Source organism: Lucilia sericata, unplaced genomic scaffold (genome assembly GCF_015586225.1).
Source record: "Lucilia sericata isolate MDLA Ls3-8-SP2 unplaced genomic scaffold, ASM1558622v1 Contig001409F_arrow, whole genome shotgun sequence".
In the NCBI taxonomy this organism is placed as follows: Eukaryota; Metazoa; Arthropoda; class Insecta; order Diptera; family Calliphoridae; genus Lucilia; species Lucilia sericata.
The window spans coordinates 89,178-110,491 of record NW_023995343.1 but is presented as its reverse complement, the minus strand read 5'-3'; the positions used below and the strand labels follow the sequence as shown (position 1 = coordinate 110,491).

The 21,314-nt window shown below is 30.7% G+C and overlaps 1 protein-coding gene and 1 long non-coding RNA gene across 3 annotated transcripts in view; both read left to right on the top strand.

Annotated features, from left to right (window-relative positions):
- The window catches only part of LOC119611280 (probable phospholipid-transporting ATPase IM), a 70,747-nt gene that overhangs the window by 9,894 nt on the left and 39,539 nt on the right, over positions 1-21,314 (top strand). The gene's annotated exons all lie outside the window — the stretch shown is intronic.
- The window catches only part of LOC119611282, a 28,220-nt gene continuing 14,545 nt past the window's right edge, over positions 7,640-21,314 (top strand). The window contains exon 1 of the long non-coding RNA XR_005232058.1: positions 7,640-7,876. This is a non-coding gene — a long non-coding RNA (uncharacterized LOC119611282). The remainder of the gene's footprint in view (positions 7,877-21,314) is intronic.

The following is a 21,314-nucleotide window of genomic DNA, read 5'->3' as shown; positions in this document are numbered from 1 at the left end:
GATATACGGGTCTTCCTTTGCCCGTATACCTAGCGTGAATGTGTCGGATTTTGTTCTCTATGAGTGTTCGAATGAATGGGAAGTGTGCTGGATTGAATGAAAGATATCTTATACAAGTGATACCATTGAATTTTCCTTCCTTTTCCAGATATATTCACGGTTTACTCTGTTCATACCAGATTTCGGTATAATTCGGTGTAACGAATACGTCTCTAGGTGCTGTAAACGGAAGTGATGTTTTTGCATATCGATTAGATAGCATAGAGATTAGATAGCTCGAGTGCTTGTAGATGGACCGGCTTAAGAATAAACAAAAATTGCCACCGGTGTGTAAGATACACTAAGGAGCTCTAGTGAGTCGTCTAGTCAGCTAACTCAGAGATTGGGCTTTGAGGTGACACAACAATCCTTATAAATAAGGGTGTCACGCTATTATAACATCTCAAATGTGGCTAAAGATAGAATTTTTTCAAATAGGGTTTGAAATCTCAAAAACCTAATTTGATTGAGAAATTCAAATGACAGATACCTTGGTCTCTGGGTTTTGACTGTTTCAAGTTATGTTCGCCTGTGTTGTTGGATTACACCATACCTTTAAGTAATACCAAGGCAACTCCCCTGGAAAAATTATTGGAGTACAGGATCTATTTAGTATTTTTTGAAAACAACATAGAAGGGAGTAGTTTTGGGATTAGTCTGATGTAATGTATGTGTGGATTACGTTACCTAGGACATCGAGACGTTAAATGGAGCATGTTTTTCTATATGTTTGAGTTAGTTTTTTATGGATAACTTTGCGACGAACATGGAACATATTTTTTAAAAATTCTGTAATTTATTTATTATTGTTCCTATCGATACCACTGTACGCGTTATTTTTAAAATTTTTAAGGTCTGAAACACGTTTTGTTAAGAAATTGATATGCGTATTAAATAAAACATTTATATCTTTTTTTTTACTGTTAAGTTGTTTTTACATATAGAATTAATGTTTTGTATATTTTTATAGTAAATACCCAAATGGAAGTACACATGTACTTAATTTTTAATTTGATAAAAAAATATTCACGTTTTAATAGACCAGATATACGAGGTTTATAATAGAAGTTTTTTATCGTAAAACTTGAAGAAAAAACCGATCTAGTTTAAAAGTTTAATGATTCAGTTTTGAATTTTATATTTAAATTTTAATAATTAAGTTAAAAAAAAAACTTGATTAGTCAACAAATTTTCAAAGTAACGATAACAGATGATTTTAAATTTCTTTGTGGAAATATAAAATGACACACATTAGTCAACTGTTTATGGTGTAAGTTTTTAAATACGAAACTCTTTCGACGTCACCCTCGTATCTACAAAAGTAGTTGTAGTAATAATTTTCAATAAATCAAAATTTGAAATATTATTAAATATATTTTCGTTTTAATTTTCTATTAATAGTTTACTCTCATGAGTAATAATAAGTAATTCATGAATAACGAATACTCATACTTGTACTTACTATACATTGACATTTAACTTGGAAACACGGTCATAAATTCAAAAATTTATTAAACGAGACTTGGGATTTCAAACAACAACGGAATAATAAGTATAATATGCATTTGCTATTGTCAAAACTTTAGTCATAGCAAACAAATGTCAATAAGTAGTAAGTAGCCTTGATTGAGACTTTTCTGCGACTATTTAAATGACATTATACGTACGTGTTTTGGAATGAAGTACACACAGGGTTGGCTTAAAAGTATGGGTGGTCTATACTACTGTTCACGGACATTTTGACAGTATCAAATCATGGACCCATTATGATAATTTGTGTTAAATTTGATCTAATCTAAGGGACTCATTTAAGTTTAAGAGACTTTTGGAAGTAGGTCCCTTATCGGCTCCTAGTATGCCTCTATATATTGCAGTTATTTATGTTTACTTTCATTTGTATTATAAAGTATTTTCGATTCCTATTCCATATTACCATGTCACTATACTAAAGCAACGCATCGCCTTACGAAATGTCTTTCACCTCATAAATGTAATTTTTATGAAAATCTTATTAATTAATTTATGATGGTTTAAAAACCGATATATATCCAACTGACAACTGTTAGTAACACGTGTTGAATAGGGGTATTCAATCCTTAAAAACACGTATCTACTTATGTATACATACGTACATATAGTACATACAAGTATATATGTACGTATTTAGTACATATACAAGATATTGCATTAACTAATTACCAAACTTTAGTTGAGAGAAATATTTAATCAAATTTGAAATAACTCTTATACAAATCGTATTAAAAGCTCTTAAATATTTGAAAAGCTTTATGCAATACTCTTATATTTTTATGAAAACATATTTGAGAAACATATGCTCTCAGTTATGGTCATGCTTGCCAGATTGGCAATATTTTTTATGGGAATGTGTAGAGTTTTGCAATCAGAAGCATTTCATATTATTAACAGAATCGGCTGCCGAAGGATGAGGCTAGAAAGTCTTCGAATAGATAAGAAATTCCTTTTAAAAGTAGCATGAATGCATTAATAAACAACCTCAATTTCTCTATTCTTACGTCGTCAATGAAGGCATGATAAATAGATCCACATTGTTTTGTACATCTGCCGGGATGATATCTTCCGGATCAGAATATCTATAGAATCATGCAAGGAAATACTTTCGAGAAAGCTAGTGTTGTTAAAAGATTTCAAGGTCTCCTGACTACCAGAAGTCAAGTTATGATTAATATTATGTATGTATATTGCTATGGATGAAATTCGGTGGTTCGTCGCCGTAGTAGTGTGCCATACAAGAGCTCAGGAGGCGATTGTTGTTTTGGTTTTTCATGCAGCCACTACGGATATACCTTGATAAGGTCTCTAGATTAAATTTGTCTCGATGAAGCAATGGATCATGGACTAAGATTAACAGGAGTAGAGAGGGTTATTCTGTGCTATTTTCACCATGATCTGATTCGTACGTTTCGGTAAGGATTTGAATCCCATAACATATATTTTTATTGGATTGATCGATCCCTCATTTATTCAACACAAGACTCTAAATTCCAAATTTTAACAAGATAATGTCTCAAAAAACTTACACGATTTTTTTCAAGATGTTGTCAAGGATGACTTCAAGAATTATTCATAGAAAAATATCAAAAGATCTTCGTTTATCATTCAACTAGTAATGCCATAGTAAAGCAGTCAAGCTGTAACGAATAGGCAGCACATTGTTTTTTATCATAAATTTAAATGAGCTCCCTTTCCGATGAGCCTTTTTTCGATCACATTTTCGTTAAGAATATTGGAAGAAGAAGTCCTAAAAGACATTCTTCAGGAAATGTTCAGAAATTGGCTTTACGATTTTAATCAAGTTTAGACCTTGTGTTAATCCTTCGATCCTCCTCTGCGAATATTGACGTCAGTACACAGAGGGAAAAAAGAAATATACACGCCTGGTACCAAATTGACACCAAACTGTTTATAATTTTTCAATAACATCCGTTGTCAAAGTATATACATACGTTCGACAACACTATGTAATGTTGACAACATTGCAACAATTCGTTGTCGAAATCTAAATTGTATACACATCCGTTGTCTAAATGTTAACAACGTTGCATTGTCAACATTACATAGTATTGTCGTACGTATATATATACTTTGACAACGGATGTTATTGAAAAATTATAAACTTTTGGTGTCAATTTGGTACCAGGCGTGTATATTTCTTTTTCCCTCTGTGTACCAATAATTCTAAGATATGATTTATTTTTCCATTTTCGGGCCTCCCTAATAAACATTCCAAAATTTTTACTTTTGAATACAGCCATTGTGGGATTAACTTACCCACATCTGGCAGCCCCCTGTTTAAGTTTTCTCTTGTTGTTTTTATTTCTCTTTTTAGTGCAGTACTCTCTCTGTTTTATTGAGCTTTTTTGTGTTGTTTACTTAATTAAAACAAATCAGCTGTTAAAAAGTTTTATTATTGTTTATATATGCGCAAAATCATGGCATTATGTCAATAGGACATGAAAACAAAATAAACAATAAAACTGTTTAGAAAAGCAAATATGAAAAATAAACTTTTTCATGCTGTTTGCGTTGGTGTACTTAAGTGAGTGGTGAGTGGATGATGTCTTTTGCAACGAACATGTGTACGTATGAGTGTTGACTGTTTTTGTTTTTTTTTTTTCAATTATGTATTTGTAACGGTAAAAGTGATGCATTAATGCACATGTCAAATGGATGCATTCATACATAGTACATACATACATTCAACCATATGATTAAATTAATTTTGTGGTTTTCACAACCACATTTTGTTGTTTTTGTTCAACGGTGCGATTGTACTTGTTATTAAACTATTTGACAGTTGTTTATTTGTTCGGTTCTGTTCTGTTCTGAGTGTGTGTCATCGTGGTTTTCTAGGAAACATAGAAGACTTAACAAACTCATGCATGCATGTTCATGCTCCTAATTTCTAAATAGAGAATGAAAAAAAGGTTTAGTAGTGCAAGTTCATGCATGTGTGTTTTTGTTGTTTTTGTTTCTTTACAAAATGGCCTTGTTCAGTGTCACAGATTTTTATTTTCTATTTTCATTTAAACATTTTCATTGTTTTTATTTGTTCTCTTAGTTTTTTTTTTTCGTTATATTTTTATTAAATGATTTATTTAAAGTTTTAATTGAATCTTGATTGCTTTAATTGTTTAACAATAAATAATAAATTTATTATTATTACTGTATTGTTTCTTTGATTTCCGGTTAAAGGTTTTGTTTGGAACTTTGTTCAAGAGTAACATTTTTTCTTTATTGGTTGTGTGAAATTCAATTAATTTCTTTCTTTTTTTTTAGCAATTAGTAATTTTTTTCTTATAATTTCATTTATTGTCTAAAATTTACATAAAAAAGTTTATATTATTATGAGCATTATTTATTGAATTGAAGTGATTTTTTCTTTTGTTGTTCGTAAAGAAAATATACTCATGCGCTAAAACTCTTCGTTTTCATTTTATTCTCTCAATTTCTTGCTAGATACCCTACATCCTTAAAGGGTTTTTAGTTAAAGACTTTATAGTATTTGAATCAATTAATAAACTCCTACAATTGTAGGTCTTATGAAACATGGAACATTTGTATTAATCATATTTTCTAAACGTAAATGAAAGAAAGAGCACAATGATTAATTTAAATAACTTTAAGAAAACCCAAAATGATTATAAACAAAATTGCTCTAAGGTCTAAGTGACCACAATCATCAATACCTACTACGTATAAAAAAATATTATTTTTAAAAATTTTAAATCAACTACTAATAAAATAGAAGAATTATGCATTATACCAAGTAATTATATTTTAGGTTTACAAAGTAACAAATGTGTGGTGATTAATTATTGGATATCAAAATTTATGGGGAACTTTAATGACCGATAGTGGCATTTATAACTTTTGTGTTTAACTCAAAAAGTAATTAGTTATATCCCAAAAACAAGTAATATTGAAGCAAAGTGGGACTAACTACTTATTTTTGTTCGACAATGGCCAAAAATAACTGTTTACATATATGCTTAACTGGCCTTTCCGGATTTATATACTGCTTTACAGCTATTATCTTACTCAATGCTCCCTTAACAAGTTAATTTCTCGTACCAAATCATTAACCATTATCTTTTTCCGAAAAACTTCAACTGGGGTACGGCTTAGTAACTCCATCTTTATTAGAAAAGTACTTTAGATAATTGTATAGAAATCCTAGTAAAAAATCTATTAATGTTATTGCTATCTACCACTCATTACCAAGTAATGTATGATATAAATTTATAACTCAATACAGACTTTCTAATATTCCAATGACCTTTAGGCCCTTTAGGGTCTATGGTTTCAATGAGGGAACGTGGTCAATTTCAATATTCCTAGTTAGTAGTTAGTTAGCTAGTTAGTTAGTTAGTTAGTTAGTTAGTTAGTTAGTTAGTTAGTTAGTTAGTTAGTAGTTAGTTAGTTAGTTAGTTAGTTAGTTAGTTTAGTTAGTTAGTTAGTTAGTTAGTAGTTAGTTAGTTAGTTAGTTAGTTTAGTTTAGTTAGTTAGTTAGTTAGTTAGTTAGTTTAGTTAGTTAGTTTAGTTAGTTAGTTAGTTTTTAGTTAGTTAGTTAGTTTTAGTTTTTTTTAGTTAGTTTTTTTAGTTAGTTAGTTATTAGTTCTTTTAGTTAGTTAGTTGTAGTTAGTTAGTTCTTCTTCGTTAGTTAGTTAGTTTCTTTCTTCGTTTTTTCGTTCTTTAGTTTTTTTTTTAGTTAGTTTAGTTATTTAGTTATCTTTTTTTTTCGTTCGTTATTTTCGTTTTTTTCGTTCGTTAGTTTAGTTAGTTAGTTAGTTAGTTATCTAAATATTTGACAGCTTCTTATTTTATCTCTTAATAGGATAAAGTTTGAGGTTCAGACCCTTAGAAAAAATATCTAACATGGAACTTCAAGTTCGGCATCAGTCCAAGGCTTCAATGGACATTGACTAAGTTCATTGAATTTTCAATTTCAATTGTCCCGATGGGAGTGATTGGTTTCATCAGACCATGCTATTATATTAGGAATTTATTGCAGAATAGTGGGCATGGCTTTTCTGTATTAATGCTTACCTTACACTCTTTCCAACATAGAGCTAGTAGCCCGATTTGGCTTTTCACTTTTATATACATCTGACCTGACTCTCTTCCACAAGATCTTAAGATTATATAGCTTAATGTGGAGTCGAGGGGGCTCGTCATCGTATATAAATAAGGCTTTATGTTCAAATAAACCATTCGATCTCTGGCATATATACAATAATATATACAACCTGTTTAGAAAGGATTTAAATGAATTTTTACCGATCGTATTGACATTCAAATTAAGAGATTGTTCAGATTACGATTTTGTATAACAAAAATCCGGAATGTATGCTTATTAAAATAGTCCAAGATTTCTATTCGTAGAAATCTGAGGTCTTTGTAAATTTGATTTAAACTAACAAACTAACCAATTGAGGACTGATTTTCCTTATTGTGTATATTAACATTATGGAAATTGGTTCAAAATTTTAGTTAATAGAAAATTCTAGAATGTATGTAAGATTTCTGTTTTTAGATATAGTGTATCTGACTCTTTGGAAAGTTGAATTTAACTATTCTCCTTGTATGGGTCAACGATTTCAGTTCATAAGATATGCGGTTTCTTTGAAAAGTTGTTTTCCATAATTCTATTGTCTAATTTTTAACCAATTTGCAAAGATTATTTTAACTATTCTATTGATATTAGATTGATAGACAAAAATTGGCAAATTGGTCCATGATTAAAGTTCGTAAGATATAAGCGATCTTTGGAAACTTGATTACAAATACATTTGTGGAAATAACAACAAGATTTGAGTTCGTAAGATCAAAAGATGATCTAATATGTGGAAATGAAAATCTGCAATTATGCGTAAAATATTCTTGATTTAGTAGTTCATAACATAAGTCGACTATTACTTATGGCTTAATGGTCGGTAACATAAGTATAATTTTTGTGTGTTCTTTGTTATTGTATTTGGTCTTGTTATTCTCGTTGCCAATAGTAGCCAACATATTGGGATTGTTGTATGAGTCTTACGATTTAACGAATTCAGTTGAGCATACGTCGTTAGTGGGTTAAAACGTTTTTTCTTATGGACGCGCGAGGAATTTTCTAATAAAAACATTTTTTTCTTCTTAAAATAAATAAAAGAAACATCAAAAAACCAAAAAAAAAGCTTAAAACAATAAATAATAGATTATTGAAAATAGTGCAAAATACATACATAATTTTAATTAGATAAAAAGAAATAAATTTTGAAAAATAAATAAATAAAAAAAGTTTTTAATATTTTAAGTATGAGTGTGTGAAAAAAGTGAATTTTTTCTATTGTTAATCAATGGTTTTTAATCAATCATTTCAAAACAGCTTAAATAATGGAAATTTCAAATAATTATAATTGTTGTTGTTGCTATTTGCTATAAATGAGTGTGTGTGTGTTTTTTACAACGTAAAAGCGCTAAACAAATTTCAACTAAAGAAAAAAATCGAAAAAAGTGAATTTAATTTAAATTACAGCTAACGTTTGTCCAACTATTTAACCAACCCATTCATCCTTATTATAAAAAACATGAGTCTACCCGATGTATTTGTGTATCATCGTTTTTGTATGTGTGTGTGTGTGTGTGTGTTTTTTTGGTAACAACTCAAAATGACGGTCAATTTGTCTGCGGGGTAATACGATTGTTGGTTGGCCATTTGCTGTCGTTGTCATCCTCTTCAACGTATTTTTTACCTTTTTGTTGTTGTTGTTATTGCTGTGGATTTCGGTCCATTCATATATAAAACTATTTAAATACATTCAACTTTAATACTAGATATAAAAAAAAATAAAAATAAATTTTTTTTGTAAAAATCTACGTAAAGCTAAACAATCATCTATTTATTTATTCATTCGTTTTCTTGTTTGTTGTTTTTTTTTTTTTTTGAAAGTGTCAAGAAATATTCCGCATTATTTAACAATAACAACCAAATAATTAAGATTTAGATTTCTGTTTCTAGTTTCCTTTGGTTTTTCTTTGAACTATTTTTATGCAATTGTAAATTTTATCGATTTTTAGGTTCGAAATGTGTTACAAAGACAGAAAATCGTGTTTTTTTCGTAATTTGCTGTGAATATAAAAAAAAGGAAATTAAATAAATAATGTAGAGGAAATTCAATAGACGTCTAATTGATTTAGTAATATGAAATATTTAAATTATTTAAAAAATTTTTTTGTGAAAAGAAAATAAACGAAGATCGTAAATGTATGCAGAACATATTAGATGTCTTGCAGTGATCAGTTTCATTTAAGAATTTGTTTAAATTTTAAAAGTAATATATTATTTCTAGATATTTGGAAAGCCTTTTTGCATCTCTCCTATTGATCCATCTGTTAACCTTTTATTAATTGAAGATTTCAGTTCGTCAGATATCTAAGGGCCTTAAAAAATTTGATTTTTTTCATAACTAGTAACAATGATGTTTCAATTCTAAATATTTTGAATGATGATTTCCAAAATTCTAAATAGTGAACATGATTTCAATTATGGAATAATGGATAAATAAGACTATTTTTGAACCGATTTTGTACATTTTCTATTCTAATCTCTAAAACATTATGCATTGGTCTTTGAATCGATATTCAAAAGCTTAAGAAAAGTTTTTCAACTGATACATTTGTGGACCGATTTCAGAAGCTAAACTTTTGAATTTATGCTCAATAAATTGATTCAAAATAATAGTTCGTAAGATATCTGAGCCTTTGAAAAATGTGTTTTAACTCTCATATATTGATCTAAGATTTGAATACGGAAGATATTAAAGGCCTAATGAAAATCGATGGTCAAACAAATTTATGATCAAAAATCAGTTTTTATATTGGATTCTCCACCAAAAGATCTGATGATTATTGAAAACTAGGAAAGAATCAAAGCAATTTGTTTTAGAGCGAAGCGTGTTTTAAAAAGAGAGTTCGACATCCATGAAAAGAGTTAGTAAACAGATGGGACAAGATCTGAACTATAAGACTGACATGTCTAAAATTCCCAACCACTTCTTTATAAATAGTTTTTAATATGTGACAGAGCGTTAGAGTTTTATGTCTGGCCGTATATGGTGGACGTTTATCGACCAATGCTTGCTTCAAATGAATCAGTGAGTGAGTGAATAGATTTCCTGATTGTCTGGATATTTGTCTATAATTCTGTTAGATATACTTTCGAGAAGTTTTCTTTTTAAAATCCACAAAATCGTTCCATAAATAACCGAGATGAAGTATTGTAAAAAAATGTGAATTTTTGTAATTGGATATAAACAACAACAACTACTTACAGCTTCATATATTATACATACATATGTATGTTGTTGTTGCGTTGAATTTGTTTATAAAAATCTGAAAAGAACGAGAACAACACATAACATATGAAGCAGGGATGGCAAATGGAATTTTCAAATTGTACAAAACAGCATTTAAAATTGTACTTTTTTGAATCCGATTGTACCAAATCTATATTTTTGGAAATTTATATCAATATAAAACAAAAGCATTTCAAGCAAGTCCATTAGTCAATATACTAGTCCATTGACTAGGCAATAGTCTATTCTATAGACTAGACGGTAGTCTATAAACTAGACAATAAACTAGTATATAGAGTAGTTTTTATACTAGTTCAAAGACTGATTTATAGAATCGTCCCTAGAAATACTTTAGTTAGTTAGTTTGAGAGGAGGATGTATATACATCAAATCCGAAGAAATACACCTAGGCCTCTATCGGGCCTGTTGTGCGCTCCTCTACCAGACTAGAACACTAACCACTAACCTACCGGAGGCCACTAGAAATACTTTAAAAAGTAAAAAGAGATTAGTCATTATATTAGTCAATAAACAAGACCATTTAGTCAATAGACTAGACAGTCTATTATGTCTTTATGGACTAGAGTATTTTATAAACTAGACAACAGACTAGTCTATAGATAAGACATTAGATTGGTCCCAAGTCTAGTTAATAGACAATTCCATAGAAAAGCGATCGAATACAAAATAATCATAAAAATTACTCTCTTTGGTAAATGTTATTCCTGCTTGTTTGGTTGTAATCTCTTTCAAGATTCTTTACAATATTAGAGAATATAAAGAAGAATTGAAAATGACCTCTTCTGAAGTTTATTAAAAATTTGACCGAAGTCGGTAGTTCTTTGAACTTTGTGTTAAAAGTACAATTTTAAATTATTATTTCAATAAGGGAATATATTTAAAATTCTACAAAATGGGTCATCGTCACTTTTAAAGATCGAATTGTACCAAAAAAGTACAATTGTACCAATTTTGGCAACCCTGATATGAAGCCTTATGATGTTATACCCTACACCACTACAATGGGGAGGGTATTATATGTTTGTGCTGCGGTTCGTAACACACAAAAATATTGATTCTACACCCATATTAATGTATACCAATCGGCTCAGAATCACTTTATGAGTCGATTAATGTCTGTCTGTCTGTCTGTCTCTGTGTCCAAGTAAAGCATTTTTCAATATAATTTGATAACATTTGTCACATACTCTTCTTTTGATCCAAAAATCCAAAATAGTAGCACTCATACAACCGTACCCCTCAAATAGGGCTTTTTTGCTTATAATTATTAAACCCTACACCACTAAAGTGCGGAGGGTATTGTGTGTTTGTGCTGATGTTTGTAACTCCAAAAATATTGGTCCTACAGCCACCCTAAAGTATACCAATCGGCACAGAATCACTTTCAGAGTGGATTTATGTCCGTCCGTCTGTCTGTGTGTCCATATAAAGTTTGTGGCCACGTTGAAGATCGCAATTTTGAAGATAATTTGATGATGCTACATACACTTCTTTTGATCCAAGGACGAAGCTTTTGAAAATGGTTAAAATCGGTCCATTTTTTTGCTTAGCCGTTCCCCCCGAATAGGGCTTTCGAGCTCTTAATTATGTTATATGTTCTAGTATGTCAAAAAAATCTGCAAAACTTAGTTTTATTAAAGTCTAAATGATACTGCTGACGCTCGTAATGATCGGGCCTCATTTGACCCTAGTCCCCATACAAACTGCCCTTCCGAAAATGACTTGAAAATTTACTTATAAACACTAATAACTTGATGAAATTCGCATAGATAACTTTAATGTGGAGGTAAATTCTTCTACCAAAATTTATAAGGATAGGCCCATATTTACCCTTACCCCCATATAAGCCCTCTTGTAGACAACAAAAAGTAGAAATATTCGGGAATTAAGGTAGAAAATCCGCCCAATGCCGGGCAAAAAACTGTAATTTATAAATATTTACTCCATAAAATTTGTATTTTAAATTATTTCTATTTAATGACTCATAATTTTGTTTTTGAGTGCTGATTTTTGTTTTTGTTAAACTTTATTTTTTTATGTATAAAAGAAAGTTTGTATTCTTTATGTTTTTTCTATTTTATTTTATACTAGAACAAAAAAAGTTTTATTGGTTTTATATGCCTTGGGAAAATATGATTGCATTTAACCTAAATAAATGCGTGGAGCCTAGGAAACTTAGTTGGGCTCTCTAGTACATACTAATTTCCATAGAAAGTATGTATGTGAAAGTGTGTGGCGACAACATAGGTTGGGGCAGGAATACATATTATAATACAGATTATTATTATAATATGCTTTATGCTGTCATAAGAAATGGCCATAAATATTTTAAGTCATTTTTGGGCATAATGAAAAAACCTACATTTTGTAAATATTTGTGGCATATATTCAAAATCTAGATTTTTAGCTCAAATATAATGTTGCCTTAAAAGAATTGAAGGGAGAAGTTTATTAAAAAAAATTTAAATGAAATATATTACAATAGATGATGTCTAACAATAATAACTTAAAAATAGATTTAATAAACTTTAATTTGTATTAAATACTTAGTTTAATGCACTTAAAAACTATCTTGCCCTTGATCAGCCAAAGGTTCAAATAATGTACTATATTTAGATGGTAGAAAATATATTTATCTTTTTTTTGTTTTCGCAGCCCTGCCTTGAATCTGATTTAAGCTCAATATTCTTATAAGTATTATAACCACTACTGTTCTTTAGAAAATACTGACCGACTTTTTTAACATATTTGACTGCATATCAGTCACGTATTATCTTTATTTGCTTTTCTTCTTTTAATCGTAATATCTATACACACGCTATAAATACAGAATCATTTATGTTTGAGGCAATGAGTGACTATTCTTCTCAGTAATTTAAAACTTTCGTTGAAAAATTATTGATAATTTGGTTGAGTCTTTTAGGTTTTTCTATTGTTTTATGTTGTAAAACATATGTAAATGAAAGTGTAACATTACATGATTACGTGACATTTCAAATAAAACGTTTATGTTGATTTCAAATAAAAGGATTTCGAAGAAAAGAAAGGAAACACTTTTATAAATTATATTAATAATTTGTTAAACGGATGTTCATACTATATAAAGCGTGAACGACCAAAATTATGTTACAGTTGTTCCTCAAAAAGTAAAGTCTCTTAATTTTAAGTTAAAAATAAGCATGGCCGACCATATGATACCCTATAGCAGTGAGTATGTTAAAAATGCGGATTAGTTTTCAAATAATAAAGCATTTAATTTGTTTTTTACCTTAATTCCGAAATATTTTTACTATTTTAGAAAAAATAGAGAATTTCTACAAGAGGGCTTATATGGGTGTAAGGGTAAATATGGTCCTATCCTTGTAAATTTTGGCAGAGGAATTTACGTCTATATTAAAGTTATTTATGTTATTAGTGTTTGTAAGACTTGAAGTTTTAACTTCAAGTCATTTTCTGAAGGTGAGTTTGTATAGGGTCAAATGAGGCCCGATCATTACGAAAATCGCTAATGTCATTTAGACTTTTCTAAAACTAAATTTTGCCGATTTTTGTTGACTTACTAGAACATTTAATATAATTATGAGCTGAAAAGCCTTATTCGGGGGTCGATTTTTAACCATTTTCAATAGGCTTTGTCCTTGGGTCAAAAGAAGAGTATGTGCCAAATTTCAACACAACACACAAGCTTTACATGGACACAGACAGACGGACATAGCTAAATCGACACAGAATGTAATTCTGAGCCGATTGGTATACTTTAAAGTACCAATAGGTTTGGCTGTTACAAACATCAGCACAAACGTATAATACTTTAATGTTCAAAATAATATTAAAAAGATTAAAAAGGTAACAGTCGAAGAAAAATAAAGTACCAAGAAGTTTAGTCTTATCCATTTTCATTCCATCAGAATGCCGCGTGTTTAATTTAGTATTTCAATGTTATAAAATATTCAAAAAGTACCAGTTGAAGACCAAAAGGTAGGTAGGTAGGTAGGTAGGTAGGTTGATATAAGGATGTATACTACATCAAATCCTAAGAAATATAAATAGGCAACCGTCGGGCCTGTTGTGCGCTCCTTATCATGAAAAAATGGAACTGAATGAATTATTTTTCAGTGTTCAGAAACTCAGTTTCTTGAACGTAATTCCTAAGAATCTTCCAATCAGTGTTAGTCAGGAATGTTATTTCCGGAATAACATCACTTCCAAGATACTTGGATCGAACTTCGACGAATGCCTGGCAGTGGCAAAGAAAGTGGTCCAGAGTTTCACTGTACTCTCCACATGCTCTATATTTGTCTGAATCCACACGTCCAATTTTGCATAGATGTGCTCGTAATCCTGTGTGTCCACTCAGAATACGTACCATCATACTAACTTCAGACTTGCTTATTTTGAGGAGATTTTTCGGCTTGCTTTCATCAGGGGCACCCCATAGGATCTTCGTGGTTTTACCCACTCTCAGCCGTATTTTTAGTTCAGCTTTTGTTGAGTCTAACGGTTTTGCGTTTGTCAAGTTAACTGTCTCGAGCTCCCTACCCTTTAAAGCTATTATATTCGCACTTTCGTTACCGACTACTCCCGAGTGGGCTGGTACCCATATGATGTGAACCTTACCTCTGGGAGATATGATGTGAACCTTACCTCTGGGAGTATTCAGTTAAAGCTTTCTTACAATCCGATACGGTCTTAGATTTAGTTCTATCACCTGATATCGCCCTAATTGCCTTATGGCTGTCGCTAAATATATTAAGCGCTGTGGGCGCCATATTTTTTCTAATCCAATTTACGCATTCCGTTATTGCTCGTACTTCTGTCTGGAAGCTTGTGTTATGATTTGGTAAACGGTGGTATATTTCTGTCTTCAATATAGAACCCCACTTTGTCCCCCAATTTAGAGCCATCCGTGTAACAACGGATTAATACTGGTATTTGCTCTAATGTTCCGCTTGATCAGCGTGTCAAAGTTTCCGACATATTCTGTGTCTGGTATACGATCAAGCACGTCCGATGATTGTGTATAACCTTCCAATGGGTCCAGTATACATTGATGACGTGTCCTATAACCGCTTTTGGCCAGTTCGCCTAAAGTAAAAAGCCGTTCGGCTGTAAGCGCCGCCTCATATCTTAAATATGTTTCAATGGGTGGAATATCTAGCAAGGTTTCCAAAAAGTACCAAAAAATTCACCTCTATAGATTTTCATTCCATCGTAATCCTATATGACTGATTCTATATTTCTAAAAAATACCAATTGAGTGACAAAAAAGTACCAGAAATTCTTCTTTTAAAGATTTCCATTAATTTAGTACGTTGCGTGTTTAATTTTGCATTTCTATGTTCAATATTATAAAATATTCTAAAAATACTAGTTGTAGAACAAGAAACATTACCAAAAAATCACTCTCATAGATTTTCATTCCATTAGGATCCTATACAACTGGTACTTTTTGGCAGAAAAGCCAAAAAGTACCAGTTGAAGATCGAAGAAGTAACAAAATTTCTTTGCTACAGCTTTTCATTTACTCAAGACTCTGAAAGTTAAATGTTTCTAGGTTCAATATTATAGAAAATTTAAAAAGTACATTTTGAAGAACGAAAAAGTACCAAAAAGTAATCTTTTATAGTTTCTCACTCCTTGCTTAATTTCAAGTTTCTAGGTTCAATATTATAGAAAACTCAAAAGGTATCAGTTAAAGAACGAAAAGGTACAAAAAAGTCCTTGGTACCAGAGTTACAAATATTGGTACACATTATCCCAATATTTTATTTTTAAGATGATTACTTTTTAATTTTTAAAATTTTTTTCCCATCCCTGCTTAATATCCCACACACAATTTTCCATCACTGATTTTGACAGTAACAATATACATCTTCAAACGTAACGTGTTTTTTTTTTCGTACAATTATAAATCAATTTAGAGTTCTACGGGATATATATGTGTTTTATTAATAATACAATATACATATACTTCAACCACTCGTTAGAGGTCCTATGAATTTTTATGAATTAACACAATGGCTTATGATTATTACTTTTCCTCTTCCTAACTTTTCCCTATAGAACAAAATATTAAAGGACTTATTTTCAAAAAAAAAAAAAAAAATAAATAAACACAATTATTAGAGACATGCATAAATTTTTATAAAAAAAAAAAAAACTATCGCATGACCCAATTTAATTCACTCAATTCAAATTACTTGAACAACTGGTTACCGACTATGTGGCAGCAGCAGCAACCCACGATACAAAACAAATTCTTCATCCCTTTGAACTATTTTTACAAAATGAATTAAAATAATGACCAATAACAACACATCTGTTTAAAATCACACCATGCTTTTTTACACTGAAAATGGGAGCGTTGAGAAAATTAAAAAAAAACCTTCTATCTGTAAAAAAAATTTAAAAAAATACACTTTATGTAAATTGAAATTAAAAGAAGTAACAATTTGAATAAAAACTTAAATGTTAACAATATGATGACGTTCTAATTACAATTTCATTAAAAGAAGAAAAGTGAAATAAAACATTAAACAACATGATGATTTTTACAGTATTAAATACTACCATAATTAATAAACATTTTTATGTCTTTTGTATAACTAGTTATTAGACGTAAGAACCTAAAATAAAAACAATCTTATATACGGATACACACACACCCAAATACCTGAAAAATTATGCATAATTACAGCCGAGTAAAATCCCATACGGTCATCTGCACTTGTACTAAAAATAACACTTTCGCTCAACAATTCGCATATAAAATGAATTTTATAGTAAAAATACTACGTCATCATAGCACATTTACGAACACACTATAGACTCTTAAGTGTTTTAACAAAAGATAAATACATATATAAATAAGCAAAACAATTTAGTAGATCATACTCGACTTCATGATACCTTACAGTATCCCATTAATCTTCGGAAAGTGACTATAACAGATCTTCATACAATTTAGTCTATAGTCTAGTCTATAGTCTAGTCTATAGTCTAGTCTATAGTCTAGTCTATAGTCTAGTCTATAGTCTAGTCTCTAGTCTAGTCTATAGTCCAGTCTATAGTCTAGTCTATAGTCTAGTCTATAGTCTAGTCTATAGTCTAGTCTAGTCTAGTATAGTCTAGTCTATAGTCTAGTCTATAGTCTAGTCTATAGTCTAGTCTATAGTCTAGTCTATAGTCTAGTCTATAGTCTAGTCTATAGTCTCGTCTATAGTCTAGTCTATAGTCTATAGTCTAGTCTATAGTCTAGTCTATAGTCTAGTCTATAGTCTAGTCTATAGTCTAGTCTATAGTCTAGTCTATAGTCTAGTCTATAGTCTAGTCTATAGTCTAGTCTATAGTCTAGTCTATAGTCTAGTCTATAGTCTAGTCTATAGTCTAGTCTATAGTCTAGTCTATAGTCTAGTCTAGTCTATAGTCTAGTCTATAGTCTAGTCTCTAGTCTAGTCTAGTCTATAGTCTAGTCTATAGTCTAGTCTATAGTCTAGTCTAGTCTATAGTCTAGTCTAGTCAGTCATAGTCTAGTCTAGTCTATAGTCTAGTCTATAGTCTAGTCTAGTCTAGTCGTCTAGTCTAGTCTAGTCTATAGTCTAGTCTATAGTCTAGTCTAGTCTATGTCTAGTCTCTAGTCTATGGTCTAGTCTATAGTCTAGTCTATAGTCTAGTCTATAGTCTAGTCTATAGTCTAGTCTCTAGTCTATGGTCTAGTCTATAGTCTAGTCTATAGTCTAGTCTATAGTCTAGTCTATAGTCTAGTCTATAGTCTAGTCTATAGTCTAGTCTATAGTCTAGTCTATAGTCTAGTCTATAGTCTAGTCTAGTCTAGTCTATAGTCTAGTCTATAGTCTAGTCTATAGTCTAGTCTATAGTCTAGTCTATAGTCTAGTCTATAGTCTAGTCTATAGTCTAGTCTATAGTCTAGTCTATAGTCTAGTCTATAGTCTAGTCTATAGTCTAGTCTATAGTCTAGTCTATAGTCTAGTCTATAGTCTAGTCTATAGTCTAGTCTATAGTCTAGTCTATAGTCTAGTCTATAGTCTAGTCTATAGTCTAGTCTATAGTCTAGTCTATAGTCTAGTCTATAGTCTAGTCTATAGTCTAGTCTATAGTCTAGTCTATAGTCTAGTCTATAGTCTAGTCTATAGTCTAGTCTATAGTCTAGTCTATAGTCTAGTCTATAGTCTAGTCTATAGTCTAGTCTATAGTCTAGTCTATAGTCTAGTCTATAGTCTAGTCTATAGTCTAGTCTATAGTCTAGTCTATAGTCTAGTCTATAGTCTAGTCTATAGTCTAGTCTATAGTCTAGTCTATAGTCTAGTCTATAGTCTAGTCTATAGTCTAGTCTATAGTCTAGTCTATAGTCTAGTCTATAGTCTAGTCTATAGTCTAGTCTATAGTCTAGTCTATAGTCTAGTCTAGTCTAGTCTATAGTCTAGTCTATAGTCTAGTCTATAGTCTAGTCTATAGTCTAGTCTATAGTCTAGTCTATAGTCTAGTCTATAGTCTAGTCTATAGTCTAGTCTATAGTCTAGTCTATAGTCTAGTCTATAGTCTATAGTCTAGTCTATAGTCTAGTCTATAGTCTAGTCTATAGTCTAGTCTATAGTCTAGTCTATAGTCTAGTCTATAGTGTCTAGTCTATAGTCTAGTCTATAGTCTAGTCTATAGTCTAGTCTATAGTCTAGTCTATAGTCTAGTCTATAGTCTAGTCTATAGTCTAGTCTATAGTCTAGTCTATAGTCTAGTCTATAGTCTAGTCTAAGTCTAGTCTATAGTCTAGTCTATAGTCTAGTCTATAGTCTAGTCTATAGTCTAGTCTATAGTCTAGTCTATAGTCTCTATAGTCTAGTCTATAGTCTAGTCTATAGTCTAGTCTATAGTCTAGTCTATAGTCTAGTCTATAGTCTAGTCTATAGTCTAGTCTATAGTCTAGTCTATAGTCTAGTCTAGTATATAGTCTATAGTCTAGTCTATAGTCTAGTCTATAGTCTAGTCTCTAGTCTAGTCTAGTCTATAGTCTATAGTCTAGTCTATAGTCTAGTCTATAGTCTAGTCTATAGTCTAGTCTATAGTCTAGTCTATAGTCTAGTCTATAGTCTAGTCTATAGTCTAGTCTATAGTCTAGTCTATAGTCTAGTCTATAGTCTAGTCTATAGTCTAGTCTAGTAGTCTAGTCTATAGTCTAGTCTATAGTCTAGTCTATAGTCTATAGTCTAGTCTATAGTCTAGTCTATAGTCTAGTCTATAGTCTAGTCTATAGTCTAGACTATAGTCTAGTCTATAGTCTAGTCTATAGTCTAGTCTATAGTCTAGACTATAGTCTAGTCTATAGTCTAGTCTATAGTCTAGTCTATAGTCTAGTCTATAGTCAAGTGTATAGCGAAGTCTATTTTCTATTTTCATTTAAAATTCTAAAATGAATATTATCGCCAAACAAACCTATCACTTCTTACCCGAAAACATTCCTCTTTACAAATGTTTACTGTACTAAGTACGTTTGTGAAAACTTGTAACAATTGCTTAAATGACAGCTGTCAATTTGACAGATGGACAAATGCAATTCTGAATTGTTCTAGGGCAATTTAGAAACCGCAAAGTTTTTATATTTAAATTTGTTTGTTGAAAATTATTATATTAATGTTTTTATCCTCAAGCAGGGTGAAATTCATTGCATTTTACACGAAACATATTTTAAAATTTGTCTTTATTTTATGTTGTCTCTCTTTAACTCTATTTGTCGGCACTTCTACTTTCTGCTTTTAGGACAAAAAGCATTACTTGTGTAACAAGCCTTCTAACAATGTATACAATTCTTATGGCCATCTTAGTGTGTATTTAGCCAAAAAAAAAAAACTCAACAGAAGCCAACTGAACTAAACTGTATTGACAAGTGACAACAAGAAGAAATATATTGTGGCACAAACCAGAAAAATATTTGTTAAATATGGCAAACAATACAACAACAGAATAATATGTCGCATATATTTGTGTGTTTTATTCCCCTTTCGGTCGAACTTGTAAATACCACCTAATTTTGTGTTTGAGAATGTACCCCCTTTTGGTCAGTACTATAAACATTATAACGAGACTCATTTCTAGTTATATGTACTAGAAAATTCTTGACCCTAAGGGAATATTTTGTCTATTTAAAAAAGGTACATACTACCATGACTAGTTTAAAAGGCAAACAACTATAGACCATCTAAATATGTAATACCCTACAACACCCTCCATAGAAGAAAATTTCTTTCACATGATATATTAGACTCAGTGATCAGTTATGGTTCCTTAGCTTCTGAGGACATTCCATTTAAATTAGCCCTTTTACTGATCTCCTTTGCACTAGTCATAGTACTCCACTAGTACTAAGACTTACCTGGTACTTTTATGGATGAGACCAGAAAGTTTGTTATAGTGTGTTAGATGAAAAATACGGAAAATGTTTCTATTTGTATAGAAAAATTGTTGTTAGTGGTTTGTTGCCAACTATTTTTCGTGTTGGTTTTTGCGTTTACATATTACATACATTCATATGTATTTTTCTATTTGCTAATATGTTTAAACATTGTTTATTATATCACATACAAGGGTGCAGTTATCATTAACCCTCTTATAGTGATTCAAAATATTTATGTTTTTTAACTAACTATATACTAGACTATAGACTAGACTATAGACTAGACTATAGACTAGACTATAGACTAGACTATAGACTAGACTATAGACTAGACTATAGACTGGACTATAGACTAGACTATAGACTAGACTATAGACTAGACTATAGACTAGACTATAGACTAGACTATAGACTAGACTATAGACTAGACTATAGACTAGACTATAGACTAGACGATAGACTAGACTATAGACTAGACTATAGACTAGACTATAGACTAGACTATAGACTAGACTATAGACTAGACTATAGACTAGACGATAGACTAGACTATAGACTAGACTATAGACTAGACTATAGACTAGACTATAGACTAGACTATAGACTAGACTATAGACTAGACTATAGACTAGACTATAGACTAGACTATAGACTAGACTATAGACTAGACTATAGACTAGACTATAGACTAGACTATAGACTAGACTATAGACTAGACTATAGACTAGACTATAGACTAGACTATAGACTAGACTATAGACTAGACTATAGACTAGACTATAGACTAGACTATAGACTAGACTATAGACTAGACTATAGACTAGACTATAGACTAGACTATAGACTAGACTATAGACTAGACTATAGACTAGACTATAGACTAGACTATAGACTAGACTATAGACTAGACTATAGACTAGACTATAGACTAGACTATAGACTAGACTATAGACTAGACTATAGACTATAGA